General features: G+C 35.2%; 1 long non-coding RNA gene across 1 annotated transcript; it reads right to left on the bottom strand.

Moving 5' to 3' along the window:
* LOC108662565 lies at positions 580-2,180 on the bottom strand. Its single transcript, XR_001928450.1, has 3 exons — positions 2,150-2,180; positions 1,420-1,505; positions 580-618 (listed from the first exon to the last, which is right to left on the bottom strand). It is a non-coding gene; the product is annotated as an uncharacterized LOC108662565 (long non-coding RNA).

Here is a 23,454-nt window from a genome sequence, read left to right as displayed (position 1 = left end):
AGCATCTTGCTCCCCTGCCCGTCTTAAGGCGACTCATGTCTTAGGCGGCATTCTTACCTAGACAAGAGTAAACACCTGTTATTAAACACATATTATAATCATACTTAAAGCAAAAGGTGGTTTCTAAGATAGGGAATCTATACGGTCATTTGGTTGTAAAATGTGCCGCGGTTCACACTTTACAACTGAAGTTCCCACATAAAGACCCGACTCTCCATTGGACTAACAAAAAGGAAGTTCTAGGACCTAGACAAACCTAGGGCTCTGATACCAACATTTTCACGACCCAAATTTCGGGTCATGACCGGCGCATGGGTCCAACGGACGTAATCCACTAAACCCAATCAAGCCTATTATTTATCTTACTTATGATTCTATTTATTATCACTAAGTCCTATTTCATGACTTTGAGTCAAAATAGTGATATACATTGCCAACTAGTACTGGCATTACTCTTTTAAAATTTACATTAAGTTCATCTATACATAACAAAATAATACTCGACTTCCAGCGGAGTGACTCGGATGAATATACAGCTACCGAATGCCGAGACACCTACCAAAAGATGGACATAGATATACAAGAACACCTCGTCCTAATTATCGACTACCTCGTGATCTGAAAACATGAATTTGAAAATGGTGAGTATAAACCCAGTGAGTGAACAAGGAAGGGAACAAGCAACAATTCGAAAAAATTTAAAATCATGATGCACTTGTTTCAAAACAATGCAATTTAGTTCATTCCTATTTAAAACCCCTCCAAACCCCATCAAACCCAAGAGTTTTTCGCTACAGCGAGCATGAATTTCGCTGCAGTGAAAACAGAGCAACAAGAGAAACATTTTTCCTCACTCAACAAAAAGCCATCCTGCTAAACTAATAAAATCAACCTAACATTCATGAAAATTCTCAAAGTACAATGTGTCAACTTTCATGTACATCACATCCATAAATCATTGTCCATCCATTTGCTATATCACACATATTTACATATGTATATATATATATATATGTATATACCCATCATCATCATCTCACCAACCCATCATCATCATCACCAGCTCATCATCATCATCACCAGCTCATGCGCACTCCCTACTCGCACATGGCTGGGTCATCACCGGGTTATGCGCACTCCCTACTCGCACATAACCTGGTCATCCTCGGCTTATGCGCACTCCCTACTCGCACATAGTCGAGTCAACATAATTACACAACATTATATTCAAGCATATATGTATATCAACATAATGCAGCCACATAGAAATCCATAATAACCACATTTCATAACATAAACCTTTTCTCAAAAGCTTGTTCCCAAGGCATTCATTTTCATGAAAAATTGCATAAAATCATTCAAACACTTTGTTCAAAACAGTCATATTCCCAAAACAATTTTGATAGGCAGTCCACTCACAGGTGTCGAAAAATCCGGATTTCGGGTGAACTCTGACTAATAGTCCTCAGGCGCAATTCCTTTGCCTTTTCCGGACGTCTCACCACCTTGACAAATAACAAAGTCGAGGAATTTACTATATTGTCCCTAAATTGATATAAATTAATTTAAACTACTAATGCTTGATATGTAAATGCAAAAATATGTCCGATTACCGCTTAATCACGGTATCGATTAAATTCGACCGATCACCCGATTAATCGGCGATTGTGTCCAAATCACCTCCAAATTAATTCATTTCTCCTCTAATACCTTAATTTACCACATACATTTAAATAAAGCCAAATTCAGCATTAGAACCCTCACAATTCCTTATAGAAAAAATTTGGTCATTTGGTGTACTAGCATCGAATTTTTTTCTACATAACCGTTTCACCTTACTTCATCATTTTCCATGCCATTTTCCTTGAAATAAAAACAATCCCCCATTGATATTCAGCCCTCATGGTTCGGCCAACAAGGAACCCTAGAGAAATTGAATATTTCTTTTGTGTTTTTGTTCATAACCATGCTTAACTATCCCTAAACACTAACATAGTCTAAAATCAAATTATTCCAACAACAATTCCTCTTCCATACCCATTTTTCAGAATTGAATTCATCATGATAACTCAATATTCAACCATGGAAATCAAGAACAAAAGCATGGGTAAGCTAGGTATCAAGGAGAATTAAAGAAATTTTAACTTACCTAGCTTGTTTCCTTGATTTCTTCACTTTTTCTTTGAATTTCCACCTAGGTTTTCTTGTTTTTCCTTTTGTTCTTCCTTTTTTCTTGTTGCTGGATGCCTAGGCGGAATATGGTGAGGGAATTGGGGATTTAATGGGATGATTTCTGTAGAAAATAATAAAATAATCAAGCTTGCCATGTGTCACATGCTTATTGGCTCAATTTTTAACTTTTTGACTTTTTCTTCTTAATTTTCCACCACAAATATTCTGGTATTTATCCAATCCTACCACAATTAAAATCCCTTGGTCTTGACAAGTGCTGGGGCTAAAATTTTATTGATTTGCCCCCGAGATGAAAAAATTACGATTTTGCCCCTATACTCCGGAATGTACCGGAATCTCATTATTTCTACTTTTCAACCTAAAATAACACTAATATTGATCAATATTAACCAAATGGGGCAAAAATTGTTTTTAAAAATTTTCATTTAGTCCTCTAGTGGCAAAATTACCATTTTGCCCTTGTGCTCCATAAATACCGAGAATCACAATTTTTCACTGCTAAACATCATTTTATACTCCAATAATCATAATTATATTTCATATAATTATTCTTGGTCAAATGTGATCAAATCTTGGCTAAAAATCTCCATTTTATCATCAAATGGTAAAATGACCATTTTGTCCTTAATTGGTCAATTTTCTGATGGACTCCAAATCGGACCTTGAACTCCAAATCATTATTCTAAGCCATTCTGTTGGTTTTAAAATTTTTAAATTCCTCTTAGAATTTCTATTTGAACTAGTTCAAGGCTCGATTTAACTTAGTTGTACCACTCGGTACAATACCGTCTTTTAATCGAGCTTAACAGGGTCTCACAGCCGGTGGTCGTATGTATGTTTATATACATTATATACATATAGAGGTTATGAAAATTATATTGTGGTTGCATTGATTATTGAATGTTAAAACTTGAGAAATGCTTTCCAACTGGTTCTCACTGCAACAAAAAAGGATTTTTGTTGTGACAAGAAATTAAGCTAAATTTCATTGTTTTCAACAAAAGTGCATCATGTTTTCTAAAACTTCTTGTATTAATGCTTGTTCTCTTCCTATGTTCACTCACTGGGTTTATACTCATGTTTTTAAACTTTATGTTTTAGGTTTTTGAGTAAAAGGTGACTGGATCCTAGGACGAGGTGATCCTCCTTATCCATTGTTCGGTAGGTTTGCCATGATACTAAGTGTTAGCACCCACGCCCAAAGTCACTCTGCTGACGGTTAGAGTCTTTGAATGTGTACATGTAAATTGGATGTAATTTGCTAAGAATCGTTTGGTAAACTATTTATGTATATTATGCTTGATGAATACCATTATGAGATTAAGCTTGGATTCTATGAATTGATTTCAATGAAGTTATTATTTGAACATTATGAGTTATAGATTTTAAAAGGAAATATGGATGATAAATAGGCTAATGTATAGGTTTATACAAGAAAGCTTGCTAGGGCCTAGTGGGTTAAGCTTATTGGTGCTAGGGCCTAGTGGGTTAAGCTTATTGGGCCCTTACGCCAGTCATGGCCTAGAAATTGGGCTGTGACAAATTTGGTATCAGAGTTCTAAGTTTAGTTAAGTCTTAGGGATTCTTATGTCAGTCAACGGAGTTGTCGAAGTTAATGTAGAGTCTTGTTTTATGGTTTATGACTGCAGCACAAGTCATAGACAAGAGGCTATATAAACTCCTATTCTTAGTAACCCACCATTTTGCTAACCTCATATAAAGGTCATAAGTGGTGCCATCGTCCGGGTTTGAGATGTCACTTGAGACACGAGCTGTTGTTGGAAGATTTTAAGTAAACGTTCCTAATAAAAGGTTAGTGTGATGGTATATCCCTCCAATTAAGGATGAAGGAAAGTGGAGTTAGATTAATAGGTCCGTGATAACTTGTTCATTTGGTGGAGTTAAAAATTTGAGCCTAAGATTGTCAATGGAAAGAAAATATGATGACTATGAATTGTATTTAAGGTCAATATAAAGGAGCATGTGTGATATTAGTAATAAGGGGCGTACTTTGACTGGAATGACTAGTGGTTGTTGTAAATGAGGTGTGGTCATCAAGAAAAAGGCTAGTAAACCAAACTGCTTTAAAGATAAGCTTGAATTTTGCTATGTTTAACGTGAAGCCAAAGGATTAAAGGATTAGTTTTGGATATGGTAGCTTGAAGTTAAATGATTTAGAAGCATTGATTTTAGTCTAATTGTCATATGGAGTTCTATGTTTGAGCTTAGTATACAAATTGCTTTAAAGATCAATTTAAAAGTTTATAGTTTAGTATACAACCTATGATGTAAATGATTAGTCTTGAATTTAGGTTCTCCAAAGGTAGGAGATTTAGAACATCTTGACTATTGGATAAGCTCGAAGAGGGAGCTTTTGCATCCTAAGTTTACGAATCTGGAATCTTATGGCCGCTAAGGTGAGATGCAAAAATTAAGTGAATTGCCTATCCTATAAATGTAATTGGTTAAGGATTGATGAGTAGAGTCAAGATCTCAACACTAAGTGGTGTACAATTTGATATATGTGTATCTAAGAGTAAATTTGGAGATCATTGTTTAATCAAATTTGTGCCAAATGTTATGGTAAATGTATATGAATGCTAGTAGTCAACTATGCCTAAAGGATAATCTAGGCATACCACAAAAGGTGAAATGGGGAATAGATATGTCAAAATTGAGGAAAGTAAGAAAGGGTTCTTACACATGGTAAGGGATGTTGACATTTAAATGGATGTATATATGTATATGTGGAGTTACTCATGTCATCGATGGGAATAAAGAATTATTCTTAATGATTTGAGATTTGAACACAATGTGCTTGATGGGTTGCATAGATGGTACTATAAGATACTAATTGACATAATATACATTATTGGAAATAATTATGAAAATGGGGGAAGAATAAATTCTAGAATTTCGAAGTAATAATGTGAACATAAGTAGAATGATCAAGATAGACAAAATTCATGATGATATTAAGTTGAAGTGGTTAAACTATTTGAGTTATAAGATAAGAAAGACAATTAGTTGTGAATACTAAAGAATTGTGGAACACTAGAAACAATGAATAATGACATGTGTGGTGTTATACGTATATGGTGAAGTCATTATACAATATGAAAATTGTCATGACCCAAATTCTGGGCCATGGCCAGCACATGGGCCCAATGGACGTAGTCCACTAAGCCCAAGCAAGCCTATTAATCTGATGTGTTCATCATTCCATCATAAACTACTAAGTCACATTTCATAACTTAAGGTCAAGATAATATTAAACATTTGCCACCTTATACTGGCATACCAAACAAGTGTATATACATTGTCTACAACATGTATCTTAATAATTTACATTAGGTTTATCTATACACAATAAAAGAATACTCGACTTCCAGAGGAGGGACTCGGACGAATGTATAGCTACTGAATGCCGAGACACCTACCAAAAAATTGATACAACTCTAAAAGGACACCTCGTCCTAGTTACCGGCTACCTCATGATCTGAAAACATGAAGTTGAAAACGGTGAGTATAAACCTAGTGAGTGAACAAGGAAGGGAACAAGCAACAATAGGGAAGAATTCAAAATCATGATGCACTTGTTTTAAAACAATGCAATTTATTTTCATTCATATTAAAAACCCCTCATCAAACCCTTAAATGATTAATCACTTGGTAATAATGAACCCATACATAACAATTAATTTGAAAAATGAAGGTTTTAGTGATACGCTGTGATACCCCAACTTCTATAGGCTTGTAACTAAGTATAGATGTAATAATATGAGCTAGGGGTAGTTTCGTCATTTCCTCTAATAAGCTTCTAAAAGAATGTTTTATGATATTTTAAGGTCTAAATAGGTATAAGATTGTATAAATGATGTGTATTGATGAAAACACGAAGAAAACTAGAAGTTTCAACAATTTTCATAACAGGGGTAAAATGGTCATTTTTCACCTCGGGTTAAAATTTTAAGTTTTTATGAACCCGAGCATATTTAGACCATTATGGATATTGTCCCAGTGTTAAAAGAGCAAAAAGATTGCATAAAAGATTGGAGGAGAGTAAGTTAATTGGTGGAGGGGCATTTTCGTAATTTTATGGGAATAGACAAGTTGGTATATAAATATCTTGGAATTTCCAACAGCTTCTAGACATTTTCAGCAGCTGGTCTTCTTCTTCTCTTCTCCTCTCTCACGTTTCTTCCATTCCTCCATGGGAGTTTTCTTCAAGCTTCCATAACTTTCTCTCTCTAGCTCTAATTTTCATGCTTTTGGTGCACCCTTCCATGAACCCTTGTGCTATTTCATCCTCTCACTTCAAAAACCTTAAAATATCTTATTTTCATACTTTCTCTCACTAGTTGGGCGTTCTAGAGAGAGAAAGAGAGAATCACTCCATTGATTTGGAAGCAATTGGAAGAGAATTTGACTACAAAGAAACCCTAGGGTGAGTGATGCACCAAGCTTGATTTTTTTGCTGTTAATAATGACTAGTAATTTAGATTAAGAGCTGTTTTATTGTTGAGTATGTTCATTACTTTTTAGTGATTAAGATAGTGAACATTGATAGCCATTTAATGTCGCAATTTAAAGCTAGCTAAAATATAGCTTTTAGGGTTCATAGGGTGTAAATTGACCTATTTCTTATGCTAATGTGATCCTAGGTTCTAAGGAAGCCCTATCATCTCATTTGGACAATTAGGAGAATTGGAGTCATCTAAAGGCTCTACAATCAATAGGTGAGTGGACTGCCTTCAAACTTGTTTTGGGAAATATAATGAAATTGCCACCCATTTGAATGAATTACAAAGTTTTTCATGAAAACAAGTGCCTTGGGAACAAGCTTTTGAAAAATGGTTTTATGATGTAATATGTGATTGCCATGGATTCATGCACTATTGTATTATGATGATATGTATATATGTGTGTTGTGCATGATGAATGATATTGTGTATAATGACTGTAACTGTGTATGTGCACGATGTGGGGAATGCACATGCCGGTGATGATGGTGGTGTGAGAGATAGATGATGGTAGTGCCCGTGTGCACGATGTGGGGGGATGTACATGATGGAACTGATTGTGCATGATGTGGGGAGATGCACACGATGGCGCCGACTATATGCACGATGTGGGGGGATGTACATGAGTCGGGTGTGATTATGATGATATGGATGATGTTTATGTATGTATGTATATCTTTACTTATGAAATAAAAGGGTATGAATATGATATATGATCGAAATGTATATGAAAATAAATACATTGCATTTTGGGAGATTTCATGTGTTTCATGTTGTCGGTGTTATTTTTGCTGGATGGCTTTTTTTGAGGGAATGGAAATCTTGTTCATGTTGCTCTGTTTTCGCTGTAGCGAAATTCATGCTCGCTGCAGCGAGAAACTCTCGGGTTGTGAGTTTTTCCCAGAATTGGATCTCGTTGCAGTGAAATTCATTCTTGCTGCAGCGAGATAGCCACTGTAGTATCTCGCTGCAGCGAAAACGAATCTCGATGTAATGAGAAACTCTCGAGTTTGGAGGGGTAGATTGGCCAAAAAACTCGCTGCAGCGAACTTCATTCTTGCTGCAACGAAAAACTTTTTGTTTTTGGGTAAGAAATTGCTGCAGGGAAATTCAATCTCGCTGCAGCAAAAAACCTTCTGTTTTGGTCTCCTATCTTGTCCATTTGCTACCCTATCTTTCACTTCTTTGCTGCCATATCAGAGCATGAACTTCCAACATTAAGGATTAAATGAGATAAGTTTAAAATGAGGAGGTTTAGTGAGAAACCCTCAGCTAGTTAAGAAACCCTCGTTCGGCTAATAACTAAATCCTAACGTCGCTGCAACGAAAATTCGTCATCACATTTGACTGTTTTGGGGTAGAAATTTTGCTGCAGCGAGATTCATTCTCGCTGCAACGAAAAACTTTCTGTTTTGTCTAACATCTTGATCAATTGTTGCCCTATGTTGCACCTCTTTGATACCATGGTTGAGCATAGACTTCCAACATTAAGGAATAAATTATTTAAGTTTAAAATGAGGAGGTTTGGTGAGAAACCCTCGGCCAGTTGAGAAGCCCTCGTTCGGCTAATAACTTAAATCCTAACGTCACTGCAATGAGAATGCCTTTCCGCTGCAACGAAGATTCGTCGTCACATTTGACTTGTTGGTGTATCACTGAAGCTTTTTTTTTTGGAATTATTTGTTATGTATGGGTTCCTCATTACCAATTGATTAATCATATAAGGGTTTAATGAGGGGTTTTTAATAGGAATGAACTAAATTGCATTGTTTTGAAACAAGTGCATCATGATTTTAAAGTTTCCTTTGTTGTTACTTGTTCCCTTCCTTGTTCACTCACTGGGTTTATACTCACCATTTTCAAATTCATGTTTTCAGATCACGAGGCAGCCGGTAACTATGACGAGGTGTCCTTGTAGACCTGTGTCCATCTTTTGGTAGGTGTCTTGGCATTCGATAGCTGTATATTCATCCGAGTCACTCCGTTGGAAGTCAAGTATTATTTTGTTATGCATAGACAAACTTGATGTAAATTATTCAGATAAATGTTGTAGGCAATGTATGTATATATTACATGAGTAATGCTAGTACGAGTTGGCAATGTATATCACTATTTTGATTCAAAGATTATGAAATATGACTTAGTGATATTAGATGGAATTATAAGTAAGATAAATATTAGGCTTGCTTGGGTTTAGTGGATTACGTCCATTGGACCTTTACACCGGTCATGGCTCAAAATTTGGGTCGTGACATACGCAAACAAGTCAAATGAGACAATGAATCTTCACTACAGCAGAAAGGCATTCTCGTTGCAGCGACGTTGGGATTTAAGTTATTAGCCGAACCAGGGCTTCTCAACTGGCCGAGGGTTTCTCACCAAACCTCCTCATTTTAAACTTAATAATTTATTCCTTAATGTTGGAAGTCCATGCTCAACCATGGTATCAAAGAGGTGCAAAATAGGGCAACAATTGATCAAGATGTTAGACAAAAGAGAAAGTTTTTCGTTGCAGCGAGAATGAATCTCGCTGCAGCAAAATTTCTGCCCTAAGACAGAAACTTTCTCGCTACAACGAGTTTTCGACCAGCCACCCTCCAAAAACCTGAGAGTTTCTCGCTACAGCTATAAATAAGGCACCAATGAAAAATTCCCCTTCCTCCCAAAGAAAACCACCCTACTGAAATGTCCAAAACTAATAAGAAACACATAACAATTTTTCAAAGTTTAACATACCGAATTTGACATACATTACAACCATATACCATTACTCATAAATTTCTTATAACACACATGTTTAAATATATATATATATATATATATACATATACCCATCATCATCATGCACACCATCCCGTCATCATCATGCACACCATCCCATTATCCCCAGCTCATGCGCACTCCCTACTCGCACATGGCTAGGTCATCACCGAGTTATGCGCACTCCCTACTCGTGCATAACCGAGTCATCATCGGCTTATGCGCACTCCCTACTCGCACATAGCCGAGTCAATATCATTACACAATAATGTATTCATATATATATATCAACACAATGTGGTAGTACATGAATCAATAATAGTCACATGTCACAACATGGAGACAATTTATCAAAAGCTTGTTCCCAAGGCACTTGTTTTTATGAAAAGCTAGATAATCCATTCAAATGTTTGGCAAATACATTATATCCCCAAAACAAGTTTTAAATGCAGTTCACTCACCGATTTATTGTTGAGCCTTTAGCTGACTCTAATTTCCTTAATGATCCAATTAGGGTGATGGGGCTTCTTTAGAACCTAAAATCACATTAGCATCAGCAGTAGGTCAATTCACATACTATAAGCCCTAAAAGCTATCTCCTAGCTAGCTTTCAATTGCCACACGAAATGGTTATCTGTATTCACTATCTTAATCACTATAAAATGAATGAACATCCTCAACAATAAAACAGCTCATAATCTCAATTACTAGCCATTATCCATAGCTAAAAACCAAGCTTAGTTCATCACTCACCCTATGGTTTCTTTATAGTTGAATTCTCTTCCAATAGCTTCCCAATAAATGGGATAATTCTCTCTTTCTCTTTCTAGAATACCCAACTAGTGAGAGAAAGTATGAAAATAAGATTTTTTCAAGGGTTTTGAGGAGAAATAGTGGAAAAGCATAAGGGTCTATGGAAAGGGTGCACCAAAAGCATGAATTTTGGAGCTATTTAGGGAAGATTGTGGAGCTTTTTTGTCAAGCTTTCATGGAGGTGGAGAAGTAGCCTGAAATGAAAGAAGAAGAAGAAGGAAAGTTGCTAGAGAATGTAGAAGCTACTAGAAAGAAGAGACATTTAAAGCCCATGCTTATCCACTTCACTTAAATTGCCAAAATGCCTCTCCACGAATTAACTTACTCTCTTCTAATCCTTTATGCAATCTTTTTACTCCTTTGACACTGGAACAAGGTCCATAATGGTCTAGACATACTCAAGTTCATGAAAACTTAAAATTCTAACTCGAGGTGAAAAATGACCATTTTGCCCCTATCGTGAAAATCATCAAAATTGTTGTTTCCTTTTCATTTTATCCCTAATTTCATCATCCATTTATGCCTTAGGCCTACTTAGGCCATAATATTGTTTAAAATCTTACTTTTATGGGCTGACTAAGGAAATGATGAAATTACCCCTAATTAGGGATATCACGTATATTACTAACTATGAGTCTATAAAGGTCAAGGTCTTACAAAAACAATGTTCTAAGGTGGGATTTATTGATGGTTGACTAGTGTTAAAGAATGAGATGAATTTGAAAATATTGGCTTGGTCTATTATATGTGATAAGCACAAGAGAATATAAATGGTTATGGAAATTGTGACCAAAGCCTGGAGGAACACCAAACGATTGAGGATGATTAATGTAGTAACCTTAAATGTAGATGAATAGCGTTGATTAAGTAAACTTCAACAGTCACCACGCCATAGCGGTAGGAACACCTCATGTTTAGGACCCATGAATAAGATGTGAAAGGCGTGAAGTTGAACTTTAGAATTGAATTAAGGTCATTGGACTTGATGATAAGCTTCGTTAATCAGAGTTTTAAGCTTTTGGAAGGTATTTATATGAATGAATTGGAAAGTTTCTTTATGGCCTTATATATTGGCATGTAGGTAAATGAGAAGTTGGAGAGTTTCTGATATAAATTACCATGTGAAATATTAAGATAAACAATATACTAACTAAAGTCAAACCCTAAAAAATAAGGGAGATAAGAGATTAAACCTTGTTAAAGACTGAGGAAAGAGTGAACGGAAAGTAAGATAAATGATGGGAAAAATGTGGATGTTGTTATAACGAACATAATAAGCTTAAGGATAATCAATGCAAGTGTACTAAGTTAGATGGTATTGTAAAGATTAAGAACATGGACACTTTGAAATATCTTCAAATAATGTTTATCGAGATCAATGAGCAAAAATTAAGCATACATTAAATTATTGAAGTTATGAGTGGCTTTGAAGATAAGCCTTTGATTGTTTAAGTTCTCAATAGAACCCTATTAAAGGAAGTGTTTAAGAGTTTTGGAAGTGTATCGAAAAGCATAAGGAAATATACTAGCTTAACTTGCTATAAGAGGTCGAATTTGGATGGCCTTGACTGGCTTGTGAGTAACCCAGCAATGTATAGGTAAATGTGCAGGGGAGTTATGATTGATAAATAAGGATACAACTTTAACGATAAGATGGTGTTCACTGCTTTAGGCATTGGACTGTAAGTTATGGACTTGTAACCACTCTGTGAACAGTCTGGTGAGATAAATTCGAGAGATTTCTCACAATGAGAAAAACACTAAAGCTCGAAGAGTGAATGGCTATATAGTTAAGTTCGAGCTCATGACCGACATGTCACATAAGCATAAAAATATGTTACAAATTTAAGGATGCCTAGAAATATTGGTTTAAGGCAATGATTATCTTGCCATTAGGTAGACCCAATGAGGTTATGGTCTAGATATACTTGTAGACGCAAGGCATAAATTGTGAAATGTGCTACCCCCATAAGTTCCAATTTATTTTGAGTAATTATCAAGGGAAAGTGCCTGATAAGGGTAGGCAAAGGTTGAATTGTGTTTCAAATGTTTAGAGAACGAGGGTAATACGATTTGATTAAATGATACTACTAGTGGTGAGGGACTAGAAATACGTTATGGGATTGTAAAGATCTACTTAGAAAAGAGATGATGATTTAAGAATTCAAGTACTCATATACGAGAAAAGACTTGGTAATGAGACATGACCTAGAATTGGAATACTACAATATGAATTTTGGCTAAGAAAATCGACTATAAAACATGTGGTGTTTGGGGATGGTGCCAATTAGCGGTTGACTCTCGTATGAGAATGGAATATTGAAATCAGCTTTGTGTATTCACCACAAATGATGAGCAGGATCTAACCAACTATAAGAAAAAATGATTATAAACTTGATTGTCGGTTATTTTGGTTTTATAGATGGCTTATTGAGCTTGATATGCCTAAGGCTACTCTAAGTTAAAATTTTTGGAAGTATATATGCATGGATATATATGTTGCATATTGGTACAAAAAGTCATGCGGGTTGGTTATAATTTGATTCGATGATGACATTTTATCAATGGTTATAATGCTAGACAATGATTAAGATAATTTATCACTGATTTTGGTAGTGAACAAGTTGATTATGATGTTGTTAACTTAAAAGTAAGTGTTTATACTTTTGGTATAAGTTCATCAAATTCTATTATATGTTGATCAAACTTGGTGTTTCGATATAGCCTGAGAGGCTTGGCATATGAACTAGATTAACTGTGAGCTAGAAATTATTAGGCTATTATGAAGTACACAAATAGAAAAGTATGACATGAATTTAACATCCTAAGGAGCAATGGAAAATGATGTATCAGTTTTGGTATAGCTCCAATATATAGTTTTTATATATAAAGATTTGGGGAGAAGTTTATAACTTATGTGTGAAGGTGTGCATTTGAATTCGTGTAAGTAAAAGTGTAAAATTTGCCTTGATTGGCATAAAGCCCATGATTCAGAATGAATGATTATGGATTTAATTTTCTAAGGTAAAAAGGGCTAAAAGAAGTTAATTTCGGAAAGGTCTTAGCACATGATTCTTTGATTTTAAACTACATTTAAGGAAAGATTAATGTCTAATTTTATCCTTAGATTAATAAATAAATGAGGCCATGAGATCTGACATTTGGAGTAAATTTGAGGAATTTCAAGTTAGATATGTTATGTGTGGTTGATGACGAACAAATTAGCTATGACATTGGAAATATAGAGAAGATTAGTAATCAAGACGAGACTAAGAAATGAACTTTAAAGGAAAAATTTTGAGCAACTTTAACCTTAAGAGGTTGAGTTATTGATTAAAAAGATTGGTTAAGATCATAAAGAGGTATGTGGGATGTCATGGTTTATTGAAATGCCTAGTGGTATAAGTTGAGATTTATCTAGTGAGCACCCGATCATGAAAGTATTGGAGTTTGTTTTTGGAAATATGGTTACTAATGGTTATTAGGTTTGAATCATCCATGATGTTAAATATATCTAAAATAAATAAAGCGTGTTTTGACCCTTACGTATTATGAAATGCTTGAATGTGGGAAGGTTTGATAAAAGATCAAGCTAGACGAGTTGTGGATGGTTAAGTAAACATGCATAATTGATGATTTAAGGATGATTTGATTAAGGTGTGACCAGAATTAATAGCATATTTGAATTCTCTTCATAAGATGAAGAATGATATTGTTTTGATCCAACAAGAGTAATACCCATAATTAAATGTATTATGACATTGTCGAGTTTTCTATAAAGATTGGAAGTCGATGTAATGCATAAACCAAGATCTTATGTTAAGAATGCTCGACAAAATTGATATGGCAGAATTTTAGAACTTTGACTATTCACCCTACGTTGATTTGAATTCGAGGATGAATTCATTTTAAGTTGGGGAGACTATAGTACCCCACACTTTGATATGGTGGCTAATAAACTTATGAATGCCAATTGAGGTTAATTACTGAGTTAAAAAGGTGATTCGAAAATAAACTTGTGAAACTTCGACCTCCATAGACACATAACTAGGAGTAGTGGCGATAACACGGATCAGGGGCAATTTCATCATTTCTCATGGTGAGCACCTGGAAGTAGCTCTAAAATGTTGTTAAGGTCTAAATAGACCTAAGGAATAAATGAATGATGGTAAAATAAATGAATAAGATAGAAATACTGATAATTTTCATGGTAGGGGAAAAACGGTCATTTTGAATCTGAAGTCGAAATTTTTAAGTTTTCATGAACCCGAGTATTTCTAGACTATTATGGACTCTGTCTCAATGTCAAAGAAGTAAAAAGATTGTACAAAGGTAAGGGGAAGAGAAAGTGACCTTGGGAAGGGCATTTTGGTAATTTTATGAGAAATTGGATAAACATTAGGCATAAATATTTAAGTTTCTAGCAACTACTTCTAATTTCCAGCAACTTCTTCTTCTTCTTCTTCTTCCCTTCTCACATTTTCTCACCTTCCATGGAAGCTTGCTTTGAAACCTCCATAAATTTTCTCAAGTTAACCCCAATTTTCATGCTTTTGTGCACCTTTTTACAAAGTCCTTGGTGCTGTTTTACTCTTTCACCATAAAACCCTTAAAAGCCTTTCCTTAATATTTTTTTTCACTAGTTAGACATTCTAGAGAGAGAAAGAAAGACTTTTCACAATAGTTTGAAAGCTTTTTAAAAGGAATTCAATTACAAAGCTACTAGGGTTCCAACGAGACCCCACATCTCCATTCGGATCATTAGTGGGAGTTGGAGTCGATTTAAGAATCAACGAGGACCGGTGAGTGAACTTGCATTAAAATGTTTTGGAATAAGTGATTTATATGCTTGATTGAGCTACTTGAAATATTTGTTAGTTTTTTTAAAAAAGTTGTATGGGAACAAGCCCTTGATGAAACATTTTTATGTTGTGAAATATGAATGTGATGAATTCCTGTGTTCCCACATTATGTTGATATGTATGTTATGCATTGAATGATACTATTGTGTGATAATTATGACCCAGTTATGTGCGATGTAAGAGTGCACATGAGCTGATGATGACCTATCTATGTGCAGTGTAGGAGTGAACATGAGCTGATGATGACCCAGCCATGTGCGGTGTAGGAGTGCACATGAACTAATGATGACCCAGCCATGTGCGGTGTAGGAGTGCACATGAGCTGATGATGACCCAGCTATGTGCGGTGTGGGAGTGCACATTAGCTGAGAGAGAGTTGGGGTGAGGTCGGTGGTCGTATGTATGTTTATGTACATTAAATACATATAGAGGTTATGGAAATTATATTGTGGTTGCATTGATTATTGAATGTTAAAACTTGAGAAATGCTTTCCAACTGATTCTCACTGTAGCAAAAATGGATTTTCGCTGTGACAAGAAATTAAGCTAAATTGCATTGTTTTCAACATAAGTGCATCATGTTTTCTAAAACTTCCTGTATTGATGCTTGTTCCCTTCCTATGTTCACTCATTAGGTTTATACTCATGTTTTTAAACTTCATGTTTTAAGTTTCTGAGTAAAAGGTGACTGGATCCTAGGACGAGGTGATCCTCCCTATCCATTGTTCGATAGGTTTGCCATGATACTAAGTGTTAGCACCCACGTCTAAAGTCACTCCGCTGATGGTCAGAGTCTTCGAATGTGTACATGTAAACTGGATGTAATTTGCTAAGAATCGTTTGGTAAACTATTTATGTATATTATGCTTGATGAATACCATTACGAGAATAAGCTTGGATTTTATGAATTGATTTCAATGAAGTTATTATTTGAACATTATGAGTTATAGATCTTAAAACGAAATATGAATGGTAAAAAAGCTAATGTGCAGGTTTATACAGGAAGGCTTGTTAGGGCTTAGTGGGCTATGCTTATTGAGCCCTTGTGCTGGTCATGGCTCGAAAATTGGGCTGTGACAATCTCTCATCATCGCTACTACTATTCTAAGACCTATCGAATCTTATCTGAGGAAAAGGGAACTATTTTTAGAGCTACTACAGTTATGCCTTAAACAGAGGAAATTGTACCTTATTATTTCGATGTCAATCATTGAATTGAAAGACTACGCATTTTCAATCCCTTATAGCTTTTACCCTAAATGATGATATATTCTTCTTTTTTTTAGTATACCTCCCCTCTAGGTATAAATCTCTTAACTAATGAGCTCAATGAGCTGAAAATGCCCTTGATTCCTCGATTAAAGATGTTCACTGAGTTTTCCTTTGTTTGTAGTTGTTAGAAGGTATATTTCTTCTCGAAAGGGATAAAGGTCGATGGTAGTTACTGATCTAAGGTAGCTCCAAGTGGTTTTTTCTTCTAGACTTCCACTTCTCCTTTTTCTTATTCTTGCTAAAAGTGGGTTAAAGTTTTATACTAAATTGCATAACTTGTGAATTTCTTCTTTTTCTGAAATTTTGAGTTAAAAGGAAAGAGAACTCCCAAGCCAAGGCATTATCTATTCTATGTATCTAATAAGATCCTATCCATACTATTGGATTACTTGTTTTTCTCTCTTCAATGCCATCTTATGATATGTTATTTGTCCAAAAGCCTAACCCTTCTAAACTATAAAGCAACTTTCCATACTTTCCAAATGGCAATCCTTTAAGGAAATTCTATTTCAAAAAAAATAAGGTAAGTCTAGGACTATCAAATGGAACATAAATGGAGCGCACCTCCCGCGTGCGTCAATAATGAGAATGATGCATGTTTCATCATTTAAAGATCTTTTGTTGCTTTCATTTCCCTGTTATCCCATGCATGCATTAAGGTTACTTTCGATCTTTATATTTTAATCAATGACCAATCTATTGAGATGATAGACGAAATTTATTGAAAACAATAAAGAACTTGAGATCTTTGAGAGGTTAAGATCTGTAGAAATTATGACTTCTATACTAACTATCTATATATCTCTCTATGTTGTTGTAGTTTCTTGTATTATCTGACAAGGATATTGATTTGATATGTATTAGCTCCAAGCCCTCTTTTCAATCCATGTATATGTGTGCATCATGCATATTATTACTAAGTGAAATGTAACTCTTTCCTTTTTTTGATTTATTCTTAGTAGAAGAAAAACAAGCATCCATCTTGAAGAATCAGCATGTCGACTTACTTTCGCTTTCTTTTCAATCTACTAAATGTACAGTTGAGTTGTGAAAAGAGTTGTTCCCTTAACAGAGCAGACCATCAAGTCTTAAAGATATGATAAAAAGATGCTCGGGCTAAGGCTCCAGTAGCAGTCACCTTAGTGCCCTAGTTTTATAGTCTATAACCCCATAAAAGGGTGATGGATGGGATAAGTAAGCATTTGAGTACATAGTGCTTGTTTGGCTTGGCTTTTTTTTAGCTTATCTACATCTTAAAAGTAAAAGTCAGGCCAAACATAAATTTTGAAAAGCTCTTAAAAAAAAAGTAGCTTTTTTTTAAAGAATAATTTTTTTTAAAAAAGAGCTTTAGGAAAAGTTTCTATGAGGAGCTTTTTCTTCTCTTTTTTTAAAAATACAGGATAATTTTTATTTTTGTTTCAAAAATATTCTCACTTATTAAAAATAATTACAATATTACCCTCTCAAAAAAAAGAAATACCCTTTATGATAATTTTAACTAAAATTATGACTTATAAAAAAGAACTTATAAAAAGAAATTTACCAAACAACTTCAACTTAATTCTAAAAGCTATTATTTTTCATAAGAGCTTCATAATAGCTTTTAAGCTAGAAAAAAGCCAGGCCAAACAGACTCATAGTCTAAGACGTCGAATACGGTTAAATTACCCCTCAAATTAGCGTAAGAATAATCCAATGAATCATACATAGATAGCATAGATCCTACCTAAGAACCAAAGTTTAGGCTAGGGCTGCTCTTCACTTACTTCTTATGCATTAGCCATAACTTATCGAGTCTTCGAGAGTGAGTCAACTCAACTTGTATATTTTCCTTTTTCTAGACTCATGGTTTGGTAAAGGAAGCAAGTCAAAAAAGTGATAGCATTAGATCGAGATGCTTCTTTTCGATAAAGGTTAGCTTTACCAGTTGTAACCGATGCCACAAAGGTTGAAGATTTCTTTAATGTTGTTCACTTGACATGAGGTCATTCCTTTCAACTAGCCTATGCCCCTCAGATAAAGCTTTTCATAGTCACAAGGAATATTGTTTAACTCTTTTCATGAACAAGAGTAACTAATATCTCCAAATAAAGGAGCTAAAGTATAAAATATTCATAACAGTAGTTCTGACATCCCTTTGCAAGCATAAGTAGAGTATTTGACTTCAAAAGCCAATCTTTACTTATAGATTACATAATGCCCAGTCTTTTAAGATATTGACTAAGTAGTCTACAACTTTTGCATTCTCCTTTCTTGACTACCCTTCCATTCAGCTCTCTAACTAAAGGAATTCATATCCTTCTAGTCTGAAAAAAGGTATAGCTTCATTGAACCCTGTGGGACTACAATATCCTCCTTCACTAGTATAGCATTGGTACTTTGTTGGAATTTGATTAAGAAGCCTTATCCCACTTACTTTTTATTGAAGAATCTTAGAATTCTCCATTGATACGACATGCTATTTTTTTCCATTCATTCCCTTTTAGGATCAATCCTTATGATCTTACAACATATATGAGAACTCTACTCGAGAAGGGCAATAAAAGAGAAGGGAAGGAGTCCTTTCAAGAATCGCTTGAGCTAGTAGTTGAACTTTCAAAGAAAAGGGGAATAAAGAAAGATTTTGTGAGACCTCGACTTCTATAGGCTCGTAACTAGGCATAGACACAATAACACGAGCTAGGGGTAGTTTCATTATTTCTTTAGTAAGCCCTTAAAAAAATAAGTTTTTAAACAATATTAAGGCCTAAGTATGCCTAAGGCATAAATGAGTGATGAAAATAAGGGTAATGATAAAGGAAATAAAAATGATGATGATTTTCACAGTAGGGGCAAAATGGTCATTTTTCATCTTGGGTCAAATTTTTAAGTTTCCCGAACTCGAGTATTTCTAGACCATTATGGACTTTGTTTCAGTGTCAAAAGAATAAAAAGATTGCATAAAGGGTTGGAGGAGAACAAGCTAACTAGTTGAGGGCATTTTTGTAATTTAAGTGGAATTGGATAAACTTGAGCTATAAATATCTTTTTCTTCTAGCAGCTTCTTCTTCTTCTTCCTTCTATCTCACGTTTGTTTCCCTCTCCATGGAAGCTTGATATGAAACCTTCATAACCTCTCTCAAAATAGCTCAAAATTTCAAGCTTTTGTGCACTTTTGCATAGAACCCTTGTGCTCTTTCACTCTCTCACTTTAAAACCCTTGAAAAATCTTATTTCCATACTTTCTCTCACTAGCTAGGTGTTTTAGAGAGAGAAAGAGGGAGCTTCAATAATAGCTTGAAAGTGTTTGGAAAGAATTTCAAATACAAAGCTACCAAGGTGAGCAGTGAATTAGAATTGATTTTTAATGTTGAAAACGATTAATGTTTAGACTTGTGGGTGTTTTGGTAGTTGAGGTTGTTCATTCACTTTAGAGTGATTAAGATAGTGAACATAGATAGCCACTTAAATGGCAATTGGAAGCTAGCTAAGAGAAAGCTTTTAGAATTTATAAGTATGTGAATTGACTTGATGGTGATGCTAATGCGATAATAGGTTCCAACGAAGCCCCATCGCCCCATTTGGACCATTAGGGAAGTTAGAGTCGACTAAAGGTTCAACAAAATACCGGTGAGTGAACTTGCATTTCAAAATCATTTTGGGAGATATAATTGTATTTGTGAAAAATGTTTGAATGATTTATTCTAACTTTTCTTTAAAAATGTGTGCCGGGGAACAAGCCGTTAATAAATTGTTTTGATGTTGTGAAAATGTGAAATGTGTAAAAGGATGAACCTATGTACTCCTATATCATGTTGATATATATATATATATATATACATGAATATATGTTGTGCATTGATGAATAACATTGTGTAATGATATTGACCCGGCTATGTGCGAGTGGGAGTGAGCATAAGCCGATGCTGACCTGACTATGTGCGAGTGGGAGTGTGCATAAGCCGATGCTAACCCTATCATGTGCTAGTGCAAAGTGCATATGAGCTGATGATGATGACGGGAGGGTGTGCATGATGATGGATATATATATATATATATATATATATATATATACATACATAGATATGTGTGTTATAGAGAGTTTATGAGTATGGTATATGGTTTTGTACATGTGAATCTTGCATGTTGATCTTTAGAAAAATTTCTAAAACATGTTCAAGTTGATTTTGTCTTTACAACTAAATGGCCTTCTCTTGAGGGAATGAAAACTTGTTGTTGATGTCTTGTTTCTCGCTGCAGCGAAAATCTCTCAGGTTTTGAGGGTTTTATTGGCCTGATTCTTGCTGCAGCGAGAAAGTTGCTAAAGCTTCTCGCTGCAGCGAGAAACTTTCTGTTTTATGGGGTGAATTTCACTGCAGCGAGAAACTTTCTGTCTTGCTTATTATCTTGTTCGATTTCTGCCCTATTTTCTACTTCTTTGGTACCATAGTTGAGCATGGACTTCCAACATTAAGGAATTAATGAATTAAATTTGAAATGAGGAGGTTTGGTGAGAAACCCTCGGCCAGCTAAGAAACCCTCGACCAGTTGATAATTGGAGCCAAATATCGCTACAGCGGCAAGGCATTTTTGCTTTTCATGAATTGAATTGCATGAATGCAATTATCATTTGATGAGAAACCCTCAGCTAGCTAAGAAACCCCGTCGTTTACTTGACTTGAATTGCATGAATGCTATTAAAGTTTTCACTCTTCAAAACCTTTATTATGCATGGACCCTTTTCATCAAGTGATTTACTCATTTGGGATTTACATGAGGGGTTTTAATAAGAACTAAACTAAATTGCATTGTTTTAAAGATAAATGCATCATGATTTCTTTAAGTCTTCCTTATTGTTTACTTGTTCCCTTCCTTTGTTCACTCACTGGATTTATACTCATCGTTTTCAACTTCATGTTTTCAAATCAAGAGGCAATCGATAACTAGGTCGAGGTGTCCTCGTAGATTTGACTCTTGGTAGGTGTCTCGGCATTCAGTAGCTGTACTTTTGCCTGAGTCTCTCCATTAGAAGTCGAGTACTTTTTTGTTGGGTATAGACAAACCCCATGTAAAGTATTAAGACATATGTTTTAGACATATGATTGGTAATACCACTACAAGTTGGCAATACTTAGTATTAATTTGATTCGAAGTTATGAAATGTGACTTAGAACCTTTTGATGAAATGATGAACATGTCATATTAATAGGCTTGCTTGGACTTAGTGCACTACGTCCATTAGGCCCATGTGCCAGTCATGGCCCGAAATTTGGGTCGTGATAGATTTGCCACAGTGTGCTTATATAGAATGCATATCCCAGCACTATCATTTAAGGCCTAAATCCTTTCTAAGGATTATTTCTTAATATCTGGAAGTAATTAAAACTCACTCGAGAAGGGTTTTATCAGACAACCTTCTAGCATAAGTCATGCCTTCTCAGGAAGAGACTTTCGATGTCTCTCTTAGATACCTTAAATTCCATTTAAGCTATCTTAGTGAGAAAATCTCACCTTTGCTTTTTCTATGCTTAAGTTGAATTAGGAAATGAAAATCAATCAGGATGTGAGCAAGAACTATGGATCAACCTAGTTTGAAGAAGACTATAACACCAATAAATGTGGCCCTACCTAGAAAGAGTAGAAAAAAACTTCCCCGTGAGTCTCGTCCCATCCTACCTGGCCTTCAACTAGAACTCGAAAACTAGGACATATAACTATAAAAGAGTAGCTGCCAAAACAAGCTCCCTAAAGTTGCACTTAAGATCCGAAGTTAACAAGGGAATTGTGTCACGACCCAAATTTCGGGCCATGACAGGTGCATGGGCCCAATGGACATAGCCCACTAAGCCCAAGCAAGCCTATCTATATGACTTGTTCATCATTCCATCAAAAGTTGCTAAAGTTATATTTCATAATTCCAATTCCAAATAATGCTAACCATTTCCATCTCATAGTGGCATTACCAATCAAATATACATATATTGTCTAAAACATATATCTCAATAGTTTACATCGAGTTTGTCTATACACAACAAAAGGGATACTCGACTTCCAGCGGAGAGACTCGGGTGAAAGTTCAGCTATGGAATGTCGAGATACCTATCAAGGAAACGAATCTACAAGGACACCTCGACCTAGTTACCAGCTACCTCCTGATCTGAAAACATGAAGTTGAAAACGGTGAGTATAAACCTAGTGAGTGAACAAAGGAAAGGAACAAGCAATCGATAAGATAAGTTAAGAAATCATAATGCACTTATTTTCAATAACAATGGAATTTAGTTTAATTCTTATTAAAACCCCTTATTAAACCTTCAATTGGTTAATCGCTTGATAATGAAGGATCCATTCATACCAAAGAACTTGGAGAGTGAAAGCTTTAGTAGCATTTAAACAAGTCAAGTGAAATGACGGGTCCTCACTGCAGTGAAATTTGGCTCAAAGTATAAGCTGACCGAGGGTTTCTCGCTAAAACCCCTCATTTCAAACTTAATTAGTTAATTCCTTGATGTTGGAAGTCCATGATCAACTATGGTGCTAAAGAAGTGGAAAATAGGGCAGCAAAAAAACAAGGAGGTAAGCAAGACAGAATGTTTCTCGCTGCAATGAGAACCAGGTCAATGCAACTTCCCTAAACCTGAGAGTTTTTCGCTACAGCGAGAAACAAGACACCAACAACAAGTTTTCATTCTCTCAAGAAAAGGCCATTTTGCTGCAATGACAATATGAACTTGAAAATGCTTAGAAATTTCCAAAGTTCAACATGCAAGATTTCACATGCATTACAACCATATACCATATTCATGAACTTTCTATAACACACACATATATATATACATACATCACCATGCATACCATCCCACCACACTCAACTCAATGCAATATCATCATCATGTGTGCACTCCATACTCGCACACCTCAACATCACCATGTGTGCACTCCCTACTCGCACACTCTAACATCATCATGTGTGCACTCCCTACTCGCACACTTCAACATCATCACACAACATCATTCATCAATGCACAACACATATTCATATATATATATAT

Source organism: Theobroma cacao, chromosome 6 (genome assembly GCF_000208745.1).
Source record: "Theobroma cacao cultivar B97-61/B2 chromosome 6, Criollo_cocoa_genome_V2, whole genome shotgun sequence".
NCBI classification, from domain to species: domain Eukaryota; kingdom Viridiplantae; phylum Streptophyta; class Magnoliopsida; order Malvales; family Malvaceae; genus Theobroma; species Theobroma cacao.
The sequence above is the reverse complement of the archived record's forward strand: the minus strand, read 5'-3'. Positions and strand labels throughout refer to the sequence as shown.